This window comes from Phocoena sinus, chromosome 6 (assembly GCF_008692025.1).
Source record: "Phocoena sinus isolate mPhoSin1 chromosome 6, mPhoSin1.pri, whole genome shotgun sequence".
Classification (NCBI taxonomy): domain Eukaryota; kingdom Metazoa; phylum Chordata; class Mammalia; order Artiodactyla; family Phocoenidae; genus Phocoena; species Phocoena sinus.
Window position 1 is genome coordinate 36,351,202 of NC_045768.1, and position 13,723 is coordinate 36,364,924.

Consider the following 13,723-nt stretch of genomic DNA (forward strand, 5'->3'; position numbering starts at 1 on the left):
GAACCTTTGTACACTGTTGGCAGTAATGTAAATTGGTGCAGCCATTGTGGAAAACAGTATGGAGGTCCCTCAAAAAACTAAAAATAGAACTACCATATGATCCAGCATTTCCACTACTGGATATATATCCAAAGAAAGTGAAAACATTAATTTGAAAAGACACATGTACCCCAATATTCATAGCAACATTATTTACAATAGCTGATACATAGAAGCAACCTAGGTATCCATCAACAGATGAATGGATAAAGATGTGGTATATATATATATATATATATATATATATATATATATACACAATGGAATATTACTCAGCCATTAAAAAGAATGAAATTTTGCCATTTGCAACAACATAGATGGACCTGGAGGGTATTATGCTTAGTGAAATAAGTCAGACAGAGAAATACAAATACTGTATGAGATCACTTGCCTGTGGAATCTAAAAAATAAATCCAGTGAATATAACAAAAAAGAAACTGACTCACAGATATAAACAGCAAGCTAGTGGTTACCAGTAGGGAGAGGGAAAGGGGGAGGGGCAAGATGGGGATAGAGGATTAATAGGGACAAACTACCATGTATAAATTAAGCAACAAGGATATATTGTATAGCAACAGGGAATATAGCTAATATTTTATAATAATTTTAAATGGAATATGATCTATAAAAATTTTGAATCACTATGTTGTACACCTGAAACTATATAATATTGTAAATAACTACACCTCAATTTTTTTTTTAAGTGGAGAAGGAAAGGGACCTGAGTAGAGCATTGAGGAAAGAAGGCCAACTTCTAAGACATAAATACTGTGTATCCAGTCCCTGTGGGTGGAGGACTTGTCACCAGAGGAGAGACTGAGCAGGGCAGCAGGGCAGCAGGGAGAATTCTGAGCCCTTTCAGAGCCAGAGGGGACTGTCCCACAGCAGCATCCCAGCACCTTGCCTCTAGCCTGCACACTCTGAGCAATCTTCTGGGAGCTGAGAGTGTCCCACGTGTCTGTTATCCTCCTGTGAAGGAACCTACAAGCTCTGGCTTTCTCTAGTACTCTTATGGGAGTTTGGTGACTGCTGTGAACACCCCCAAACTGGGATCTTCTGAGTTTGTGAAGCCTGAGGTATAGTTCTCAGAAGAATACATATTCCACCTCTGTGATCATACAGCGTTATGCTCACATCTCCAGTAGTCCACTTAGCACCAAGGCTCGTGGCCAACTGGTCGAGTGTTACTCCTCCAGAAAGACTCTGTAACTCTAGAGACCAGAGTCTGTGTCTATGTGGCTTATCCAGCCTAGTACACAGTAGGAGCTCAATAAACTTTCTTTTTGAAGTACTCTGTGTGTGTGTGTGTGTGTGTGTGTGTGAGAGAGAGAGAAAGAGAGAGAGAGAGAGAAAGAGAGAACTCAGCTTAATTTTGAATTTAAATCCCCATTTTGCTAAAGGAGCAGAAACATAGTCTTTGGAGTCCACCCCTCAATTTCTCCCTCATCCCATTAAGATGAGGTAAGCATCTGACCCTTGGTCATCAGCCCATGCCAGTGGCTCCTGCTACTGCTCTCATTCCTGACAGCCAGGCCTTCTGCCTGGAAGCTCTTTTCCCCTCTGTGCCATCTAAGAGTATGGGAATCAGGGTGCTCCCTCCTCCCAGGCTTCAGCTTTACCTCTTGGGGCTCTGTCCAGAAGGCAGGGCTTGTCCCTCAGAATGCCACTAAGGTCTCCATCATCAGGACTTCCCCTTTGTCTTTTCTTTTTTCCAGCCTCAGGGAAATCTCTTCTCTGTTTGAGGATGGGGTTCAGGAAGCCCTGCTCTCTCCCACAGAGATTTTGTCTATTCTTGGAGTCTTCTCTATGGAAATGCACACATTTTTGGACACCAAAGCAAGAGAGACTCCTTTGATTTTTCTTTCATCTCTGTCACATTCTTTCCATAAGGACAAGACAACAAAAAAGGCAGCACCTTGAATGAAGGAGGGTGTGGGGGGATGAGTTGAGGGGAGAGTAGTAAACCACATGGAGAAAGGAATATAGTTAAACATCGCAAAAAATGTTATGTCATAACATAACAACTGAATACATAAACCATAATGGAAAAGAATATAAAAAGAATGTATATATGTGTATAACTGAGTCACCTCGCTGTACACCAGAAATTAACTCAACATTGTAAATCAACTATACTTCAATTAAAGAAATAAATTTTTTTAAAACTCAATACATTTTAAATGGCATGTAAATAAATGAGCATCCACATCTGCCAAGGAAAAAGTAATATTGTGTTGTCTCCCACCTCCAATTCAGCTGCAACACTGTGCCTGAGAGCCGTGACCATCAGAAGAACTTGTCTTCTGGAGGGTCATCTTCTAGAGTCACCAGAGCCCACAGATCACCCTCCTTGGCTACAAACAAGATCTTAAAATAGCTTTAACTCTCTGTTCAGAAGCTATTCATGCCAGCCGGGATTCCCAGAATCTCTGAAGCTGTATTGGAGTGTGGAAAGCCCAACCTGTTCACTCCGAGGAATATTTCTAGGTTCAGGCAAAGCAGCAGATCCAAGAGCAGGAGGATTCAGGCCAGTACTTTGGGACAAGATGGGCTGCAGCTGAGGCATTTTGCACCTGTCTGCTTGGGTCTGTTGTGCACTCATTCCTCTGCAACAATTATTGTGGACCCCTCCTTACCATGAGTTCATCACAGCAGAGCTTCCTTGGTTCTGCCTTCCCACCAGCAGAGCTGGCAGAAGACTCTGGGACGTGTGTAGATCTGAACTGAAGGAAAAATAGGAGGGCTGAGGTGAAGAAATGGCCATGGCCACAGTAAGAAGGCTCACTGACAGTCTTCTGAAACCTCCAACCCCATAGTCATGATACCACCATGCCCTTGAGAAGGGCTTGCAGATCCCTTAGGGGACCCTAGGGAGTTCACATACCTTCCACCCCCAAGTTCAGGAGGGGCCTGCACCAGGCTTGGAAGCTTCAGAATCGGGGCCTGGATTCTAAGACACTCCAGTGAGCAAGCATATGACAAGTGCTTTCTGTGTATAGAGACAGAAATGAAAGTGATACCACTCACTCATTAACCCACTAGACAAATATCTACTGAGCGCCTGCAAGTCCCTGCTCTCAAAAAGCTTACCTTCTAGTGGGTGAGACCTTCTAGTGAAATCACATAAATAAGTGATTTCATTTTGGATTGTGACACATGCCGACTAAGAAAACTAAGTAGGGACAGGGGATAGAAAGTGATGCAGAGAGAGAGTTGCTGTTTTATTTTTATTCATTTTTATTGAGGTGTAGTTGATTTATAATAGTATACTAGTTTCAGGTGTTCAATGTAGTGATTTAGTATTTTTACAGATTATAATCCATTAAAAGTTATTATAAGATAATGGCTATAATTCCCTGTGCTATACAATATATCCTTGTTCCTCATCTATTTTATACACAGCAGTTTGTATCTCTTAATCCCACATCCCTATCTTGTCCCTGCCTCCTTCCCTCTCCCCACTGGTAACCACTAGTTTGTTTTCTACATCTGTGAGTCTGTTACTGTTTTGCTATATATAGCAGCACTATTTACAATAGCCAAGGTATGGAAGCAACCCATGTGCCCATCAACAGACAAATGGATAAAGAAGACGTGGTGTATACAAATGCAATGCAATATTACTCAGCTGTAAAAAAAAAAGAATGAAATTCTGCCATTTGCAGCAATGTGGATGAACTTAGAATATTATACTTAGTGAAATAAGTCAGAAAAATACTGTATGATATCACTAATACGTGGAATCTAAAAAATAAACTAATGTATATAGCAAAACAGAGAGCTGCTGCTTTTGATAAGGCCATCTGGAAAGGCCCCTCTGAGGAGGTGATGAGAGAGCAGAGGTGTGAAGGGCCAGAAATAGAGAGCCATGTGAAGATGGGAAAGAACATTCTACACAGAGGGAACAACAGAGACAGGTTCTGAGCAGAACCAGGCTTGGCATGTTCAAAGAAGGCCCATGTGCCTGGAACGAAGGCAGCAAGAGCAGAGAGGCTGGCAGATAGATGGGGAGGTGGGAGCCACCAGATTGCGTAGGGCCCTGCAGCCCCATGAAGTACTCCAGACTGCATTCCAAGTGTGATGTAAAGTCACAACTGGGGAGTGATATGACTGATTTACATTTTAAAGACCAGAAGGCAGCTGTGTAGGCAATCAGCTGGAAATGGGAAAAGTTTAAGCAAGTAAGACCAGTCAAGAAAGCTACTGCTGTCCAAATGGATGATGGTGGCTTGGATTTGGGTGACAGTAGTGGATGGTGAAAAGTTGTTGGGACACTGGCTATATTTTGAAGGAAGAATCTTCTTGGGGAGTGAGGAGAAGAGAGGAGTCAAGGATAACTCCAAAGTTTATGAGCTGAGCAACTGGGTGAATCGTGATATCATTGACTGAGATGGTTATATATAGGGGATGGGAGGAGGTCTGGAATCAAGAATTCTATCTGAAGCTTTGTTAATTTTGGAACAGCAAGTAGGCAGCTAGATATGTGATTCTGGAACTCTGGGGATAGATTGAGACTACAGACAGACTGGGGAGTCATCCGTGCAGAGGTGGTATTTAAGCTCCAGGACTAGATGAGATGAGTAGGAAGAGAGTGGAGATGGAGAAGAGGTTTGTAAATTGCACACCAGGACATGCCACCACGATGTGGTCAGGAAGAGAAGGAGTGGCTGAGAAGGTACAAGGAGGAGCACATGGTGACTGGGAAGGCCTGGAGAGGAAGTGCATCAAGGAATGCATCAAAAGCTGCTAGGAGATTAAAAATAAGATGAGAACTGAGAGTTAACCATTTGCTAGGGAAGATGGAACCGGTGGTAAACTTTCAGAAAAGCGCTAAGGGGCTTGCCTCACTGAAGTCAACTGAGGAGAAAATGAAAGGTGAGGACAAGAGTGAAGAGAATGAGAGAATCCCAGCAGGAAACACGTGGCCCCTCCAGCTGTGCGGTTTTAAGATCCATCTTAATGAAGATACTCTACTGAGGTAGGTGGAGTAAGAGTACTAAAGGGGGAAGTTGAGACTCCCAGGGAATAGAATAGCAGGAAGCTGAGGCCTGAGGGGCAAGAGAGGTATTAACTGAAGCTGGATGAAAAGCCATGGAAGAGGGGCCACCAGGCACAGAAGTTGTAGTTGAGGAAAGCAGCATTCAGAAACAGAGTGAGGTGTGGAAGAAGCCTGAAGAATAAATCGGGGTGAATTCAATTGGAAGTCATTGGAAGCCAACAGGTAAGGCAGCCTGGTGATAGAATCCACAGAAGCCAGCTTCCCAGAGCAGGGGTGGGTGGAGAATGAATGGGGGTGGGGTATGGAAGGAAACACGAAAAAAATCACTAGAGCTGTAAGCTGGGGGAGGACAGCAAGTACAGGTGACTCCAGTACAAACCAAAAGAGAAGGTAGCAGGCTGCAGAAATGGTAGAGAGAAAAAGCATAGACATCAAATCCTGGCCTCACCACTGTTTTACCATGGACACAGTGATTAACATTCCTGGGAATTGTTAGAATTAAATGAGGAGACTTTCCTGGTGGTCCAGTGGTTAAGAATCCGCCTGCCAATGTAGGGGACACGGGTTCAAGCCCTGGTTCGGGAAGATCCCACATGACGTGGAGCAACTAAGCCCGTGCGCCACAACTGCTGAACCTGTGCTCTAGAGCCCGTGAGCCACAATTACTGAGCCCACGTGCCACAACAACTGAAGCCCGCGCGCCTAGAGCCCATGCTCTGCAACAAGAGAAGCCACCGCAATAAGAAGCCCGCGTACCGCAACAAAGAGTAGCCCCCGCTCGCCACAACTAGAGAAAGCCCACGCGCAGCAACGAAGACCCGACACAGCCAAAATACATAAATAAATAAATAAAATTTTAAAAAATAAAAATCATGGTGATTTAATGTAGGTTCAATGAGGAAGACATGTCTCGCCTTGTGGGATCTCTGCTGAAAAGTGTTTCTTGTTCTGCTGCTTGAACCTGTGGCTATGTGTGCTGTTACCACCTGGTGGCAGCATGCCCCAGTCATGAGTTTCATTGGAGAGCCGACTCCTTTTAAAAGGTTATGGACAGAAAGACAACCAGACATTATGGACCTCCTGATGAAGTGCACAGCACCACCTTTGAAGTAGCCTTGCCAAAAAAGCAGACCTGAGTCCAATTCAGGCTCTGGATCCAACTACCAATTTACAGAAAATACAGGAATGAAAGAACCATGTTAAACAACCTCATGAGGATGCAAAGCAGCAAAACCAGAGGATGGAAATCTCTATGGGACAAACGCCTTAGTTTCTTAACAGCAACAAAAACAAAAGGGCAAGGAAAAGACAAGGCTGGAAGAGGAATCTTCAGATTAAAAGAGACCAAAGAGGGCTTCCCTGGTGGCACAGTGGTTAAGAATCCACCTGCCAATGCAGGGGACACGGGTTCGAGCCCTGGTCCGGGAAGATCCCACATGCCATGGAGCATCTAAGCCCGTGCACCACAACTACTGAGCCTGTGAGCCACATCTATTGAGCCCGCATGCCACAACTACTGAAGCCGGCTTGCCTAGAGCCTGTACTCTGCAACAAGAGAAACCACCGCAATGAGAAAACCGTGCACCGCAATGAAGGGTAACCCCCGCTCGCCGCAACTAGAGAAAGCCTGCGTGCAGCAATGAAGACCCAACGCAGCCAAAAAATAAATAAAGTAAATAAATTTTTAAAAAAAGGACTGAAGAGACAAATTAACATATCACAATAAAAAAAGCGTTCAGGGAAATATGAATGCTGACTGGATTTTGAATGATATTAAGAAATCACTGTTGAATTGGGGGGGTGGGTTGGTCTGGTGGTTTTTTTTTTCAAAGGAAGTACTTTAATATCTCTCTTTTTTAAAAGATACATATTGAAATATAAGATGTATATTTGTAAAGATAGGATGTCTGATATTTACTTCAAAATAATCTGCGCAGGGCAAGGGGATGAGGAGCCAAAAGCAAAATTGGCTGTGAATTCATTATTGTTGAAGTTAAGTTATAGTACTTGGAGGTTCATTATATCCTTGTGTTATGGACTGTATATGTCTTCCCAACATTCTTATGTTGAAGCCCTAACCCCAAATGTGATGGCATTAGGAAGTATTAGGAGATCATGAAGGTGGAGCCCCCACTAAGAGGGGTAGTGCTCTTATAAGAACAGGAAGAGACACCAGATCTCCCTCTGGTGAGGGTATAGAAAGAAGGCAGCTGTCTGCAAACCGGGAAGAGGGCCTTCACCAGAACTTGACCATGCTGGTACCCTGATCTCAGACTTACTAGCTTTCAAAACTGAGAAATAAATGTCTGTTGTTTAAGCCACCCAGTCTATGGTATTTTGTTAGGGCAGCACAAATATATGGTAGTTGTGGTCAGCAACATGTCAGTCACAGGGAAGCTTTTTAGAAATGCAGAGTCTCAGGCCCCATCCCAGACCTATGAGTCAGAATTGTAGTTTAACAAGCTCCCCAGGTGAATCATAGGAACACTTAATGCTTAAGAAGCATCAAATTACATTATTCTGGGTTGCCCTGGTGGCGCAGTGGTTGAGAGTCCGCCTGCCAATGCAGGGGACACGGGTTCATGCCCAGGTCCGGGAAGGTCCCACATGCCGTGGAGCGGCTGGGCCCGTGAGCCATAGCCGCTGAGCCTGCGCATCCGGAGCCTGTGCTCTGCAACGGGAGAGGCCACAACAGTGAGAGGCCCGCGTACCGAAAAAAAAATTACATTATTCTTTCTATTTTTGTGTATGTTTGAGATTTCCACAGTAAAAATATAAAAACTAAGAAATTATAAAAAGAAACTTTATAATGTATAGCAAACATTACATCAAAGATGCTCATTAAATATTGGTTGAGGTGAGCCAGATGCTGCCCAGATAGCAAATATTTCTAATTTTCTTATCAAAAATAAGTGTATCATAATTTCAGTATGTTATGATTAAAAATACAGCACATATCAATATATTTGATCTTTGCAAAAGGCCTCTAAAGTAACCTTTTGTTACAGATTTCAGGGATGAGTAAAATAAAGTGTAGAGAGACCAAGTGACTCATCCAAGATCTCACAGGTTTTAAGTGGAAAAACTAGGACTTCTAACTCCAAAACCCATTTTCTTTCTACCACTACATCATAATTCTAGGAATTGAAATGTGTCCCAGGCTTTTGTAGTTTGTTTTTGTATAATTTGGTTTGGGTTTTAGTCTTATATATGTGTATTTATTAAAATTTATTTATTTATTTATTTATTTTTGGCTGCGTTGGGTCCTCCTTACTGCATGCAGTCTTTCTCTAGTTGCAGCGAGCGGGAGCTACTCTGTTGTGATGCATGGGCTTCTCATCGTGGTGGCTTTTCTTGTTGCGGAGCACAGGCTCTAGGCGCGCGGGCTTCAGTAGTTGTGGCACGTGGGCTTAGTAGATATGGCTTGCAGGCAGCTCTAGAGCGCAGGTTCAGTAGTTGTGGCACACAGGCTTAGTTGCTCCATGGCATGTGGGATCTTCCCGGGCCAGGGCTCGAACCTATGTCCCCTTCATTGGCAGGCGGATTCTTAACCACTGTGCCACCAGGGAAGTCTCTATATGTCTATTTTTAAAGTTTCTTCCTATAGCATGGCTTGTTGGGCCACAATTATTTTTACTTCCCCCTTTGATCTCTACTGACATTCTGCTGTGAATATAATACAGCTCTGGCTTTTAAATCTTACTTTATTCAAGAGACAATTATCTCAGTCCTTGAATTTATCTCATTCATAAGATCTTGAAACTTGAGTACTAAAATGACGGAGTTATGAGAATGGCATCAGTGTTTCATGAATTTGTTTGTATGTTGAAATCACTTGGGGAACTTTAAAACTTCCCAATGAAAAAACAACTTCCCGATGGCTAGAGTCTCTGAGGGAAGGATGCCGACATAAATTACCCAGGCAATCCCAGTGGGCAGTCTGGTTTGAGAACCAGTGATCTAGCTATTCTCATTGGAAGCAATGCTACCTAGGGAACATTTCGGAAATATAGGGGGAATTTTGATTACCAAAATATTAAAAATGGCTAAAATTTAAAACAATAAGTGATGGTGAGGATGCAGAAAAACTGGATCGCTCATACGCTGCTGATGAGAATGTAAAATGGTGCAGCTGCTCTGAAAAATAGTTGGGCGGTTCCTTTTAAAACCAAAAATGGACTTAACATATGACCCAGCAATTTCACTGTTAGGCATTTACCTCAGAGAAATGATAATTTATTTTCACACAGAAGCATGTCCATGAATGTTCATAGCAGCTTTATTCACAATAGCCCTAAATTGGAAACTGCCCAAGTGTCTTTCAATAGATGAATGGTTAAATAAACTGTGGTACATCCATACCATGCAGGATGGCTAATTTTATGTGTCAGCTTGACGAGCCACAGGGCACCCAGATTAAATGTTATTTCTGGGTATGTCTGGATAAGATTAGCATTTGAATTGGTGGACTCAAAGCAGATTACATCCCCCACCCCCGCATTTGGGTGGGCATCATCCAATCAACCGAGAGCCTAAATAGAACAAAGGCAGAGGGAGGACAAATTTACCCCTTTTTTCCTGCCTCACTGCTTGAACTGCTGGGACATCTCATCTCCTGTTCTACCCCTGGACTAGGATTTACACCATCAGCTCACCTGGTTCTCAGGCTTTGGGACTCTGACAGAATTACACCACTTGCTTTCCTGGGTCTTCAGCTTGCAGACAGCAGATTATAAGCCTTCTAGCCACCATAATTGCATGAGTCAATTCCTCATAATAAATCTTTCTTTCTCTCTCTCTCTCTCTCTCTGGCTCTCTCTCTCTCTCTCTCTCTCTCTCTCTCTCTCTCTATATATATATATATATATATATATATATATATATATATATATATATACACACACACACATACATATCTCTATAATATATATATATGTACATGTATATATATATGTATATATATATATATCGCTATATATCTCTCTATCTCTCTCTGTCTCTATTGTTCACCTGCCACCTCAAGGTGGCCTTGGGAAGGTCTCTGCAGCATCTTCCACTGCCTCAGCACCACCTGCCCAGCCCTTGACAATGTTCGGAACATGTCCTCATCCTCATGGAACTTGACTATGAAATGGGCAGGAATTAATGTGTCCATTTTACAGATAGATAAACTGAGGCTCTGAGAGTTGCCTGCTCAAAGCAGCTGAGGACAGAGCAGAGAGTCTGGAGAAAGCAAGATGGGGATGAGGAAGATTTAAAAGTGTAAAGGTGAGGAGAGGAGGAGGAAAGTGTCATTGCTAACCCTCTGGTGGACCGTGATCTCAGACAGATCTCAGAATTATATATTATTGTTTTAACCACTGAGTTTTGGGGTGTTTGTTAGGCAGCAAGAAATAACTATTCTCAATGGCTCAAGGCATCCCCTGCTGGAAAGCAAATACTATTACCTTTAATAAAAAGGTATGGGTACCTTTTATAGGACAAATTTTTCAACATATGTATGTATGTATAATATATATATACCTAAACATCAAATTTCAACATATTTTGCATCACCCCCAAAACTCTGGCAAATAGACTGCAAAGCAAGGACTGAGTAAACTTGCAACAATACAGCCTTAAATAGTCGAGCCATTTCCAATTTTCATGATGTACATGCAAACTGTAATTGAAAGGACTATGGGTCTCAGCAGGCTTCCAAGTCAAGATTGGACTCTATCAACAGATTAATTCCAGCTTGGGAAACTGGGTACACAAATGGAATTCTTGAGAAAGACCTGCCAAGGCGATTTGCCTTATGAAATTCTTTTGGCCACTCCCATTGCTGTACTTTGTACCAGACCACCCATGTGGATATGCATATTTCATTGCAAGCCTTCCTGGAGATTGGAGACAAGCCACAGCCACACCAAAAAGCACTAAGAACTAAGTACTACTGACTCCTCTCCAAATCACAGGTACCATTTAGGACTACGATAGCCTGAAAGGGAACTCCTAAGTTTTCACTGCTCTGTAGTGGCTTTCACCTGGAAAGAGAAGAGACATCCATAACTCACTAAGAGATACCCACCGTGAAGTATTCTTGGAGAACTGTGTGGATATGCAGGATAAATAACCCTAGGACTAGCTGTGTGAACTGGGAAACCTCAGAGTGAATCCTGCCTATAGGATTCCTTGCAGTCTTTACCTTACTTGTGACGGTGGTTTGCTGATGCCTACGTGGAAGATCTTCCTTCCCCCTCACTCACCTTCCCCAGCACACAGTGATGATGAACAGCAATTATCCCTAGAAAGGCATATCCATGGCCCAACGAATGCATAGGTATGCATTTGTGGATTGGTCTATCCCAACAGGGGAGAAAATGATGAGGAAAGCAGCCCCTTCCCAATGAAACACTGGAAAATATCATGCAGGCAAAACTCAGTTATCAAAAATACCTCTAATGTTTTGGGACTTCCCTGGTGGTCCAGTGGGTAAGACTCCGCCCTCCCAATGCAGGCGGTCCGGGTTTGATCCCTGGTCATGGAACTAGATCCTGCATGCATGCTGCAACTGAGAAGCCCACATGCTGCAACTAAGAAGCCTGCATGCCGCAGCTAAAGAGCCCACACGCCGCAAGGAAGATCCCACGTGCCACAACTAAGACCTGGTGCAGCCTAAATAAATAAATATTAAAAAAATAAAAACCTCTAATGTTTTACTCACCTGCACAAATACTGTAATGCTTTTATAAGAATTCTAAATACTTTGTTGGACAAATAACTGATTTCTTTCAAATAAATGTTATTGCTGCTCTTTCAAAAAGCCTTTTTAAAAAACAAAATAAGGCTTTTTATATTGGAAAATTTGAAATATATGTATGAATGGACAGAATAATATAATGAACACATACACTCATCAACAAGCTACAACACTTATCAACTCATGGTCAGTCTGGTTTCATCTATACCCCTGCCTACTACCCTCCTGCCCAGATATTGTATCTTGTCATATAAATATTTTAGACATCTCTAAAAATGAGAATTATTTTAAACCATAACCACAATGCTATTCTCACATGTAAAAAAGTTCATACAACTTTCTTAATATAATCAAATATCCAGAGTGCACATTTCCTTAATCATCACATTTTTCTCCTAGTTTGCTCTAATCAGGATTCAAAGCATAAAGATCTATACTTTGTAATTGGTGGCAATGTTTCTTAAGTCTCTTTTAATATGTAGGATTTTTCTTATTCTTTTTCTCTTGTGATTTTTAAAAGGAAATGGTACTATTTACCTATAGAGTTTGTAATCAAATAGTTTTGGTTTTTTGTGTTATTTTTTGGCTGGGTTGGTTCTTCGTTGCTGCGCACGGGCTTTCTCTAGTTGCGGTGAGCAGGGGCTTCTCTTTGTTGCGGAGCACAGGCTCTAGGTGCGCGGGCTTCAGTAGTTGTGGCGTGCAGGCTCAGTAGTTGTGGCACACGGGCTTAGTTGCTCCACGGCATGTGGGATCTTCCCAGACCAGGGCTCGGACCCATGTCCCCTACATTGGCAGGTGGATTCTTAACCACTGCGCCACCAGGGAAGTCCTGTAATCAAATAGTCTTTTTAAAGTTGGCTAACTTTTGATTACAAGATGTGTAATTAATTACAGAGTGTCACAATGTCTCATCTGCCCTACCTGTGTACAAGGGTTCTCCTCCAGTTCAGTAGTGTGATCACAAGGTACTTTTTGGAGGAGACTCTGAGGTTTTACTGCTGGATAAAAGGAAGTCTCTATTTTGATGGGTTAAGGAATTAGAGCTTCATGATCCTAACCTCTGGCTGCAAAAGCAGCCATAAACAATATGTAGATGAACAGTTGTGTTTTTGTGTTTCAAAAAATTTTATGGACCTTGATTAATTCTTATTATTAGTCTCATTTTGACTTTTCTCAATCATTTAAAATGTAAAAATCATTCTTAGCTCACAGACTTTAGAAAAACAGGCATTGTACTGGATTTAGGCCACAGGAAGGATTTGGCCTACGGGCCATAATTTGCTGACCCTTACCCTAGATCATAACTTCTATACAGATTTTCCCAAATTTGAAATCTGGCTTTTGGGGGGATGGAACTTGGTAGTAATTTACAAATACATGGGATGGCTCCACTTTAGCTTAAGACAAGAAATAAAGATAATTCTTACATCTCATTTTAACTGTTGGGTGGAGAATGTGTCTAGAACTGAAAACTAAATCCTCAGTTTATTTCAAACATGATTATTATAGATGAGATGAAGTCTTGCGAGAATTATGAAGCCAGGAACGAAAAGCAACTGATCGTGGTCCACATTCTGCAGTTTGATACTTGATATTGATAAATGAATAGAAATCTCCAGCTTCTCTAAATAACTTACCTATGTGAAAAAGACACCTAATATTCTGTTTAAATGAGCTTGATGGTTTAGCAAAGTAGCATAGCAGATGCCCAGTAATGAGTGAATGTCTTTGCTTTTAGAAAAGTGATTCTCAACCTTGGCTGCATTTTAGAGTCACCTGGAAAACGTTTACAACTCCAGATGCTGTGGCTGCACCACCATCGTTTAATCACAGTCTCTGGAGATGAAAACTCTCCAGAGTTTTGGATAATTTGGATCCAATGTTGGGAGCTACTACTGTAGTATAATATTCAGAATTTCTGCTCTTTTTCCAGGCACACTGAG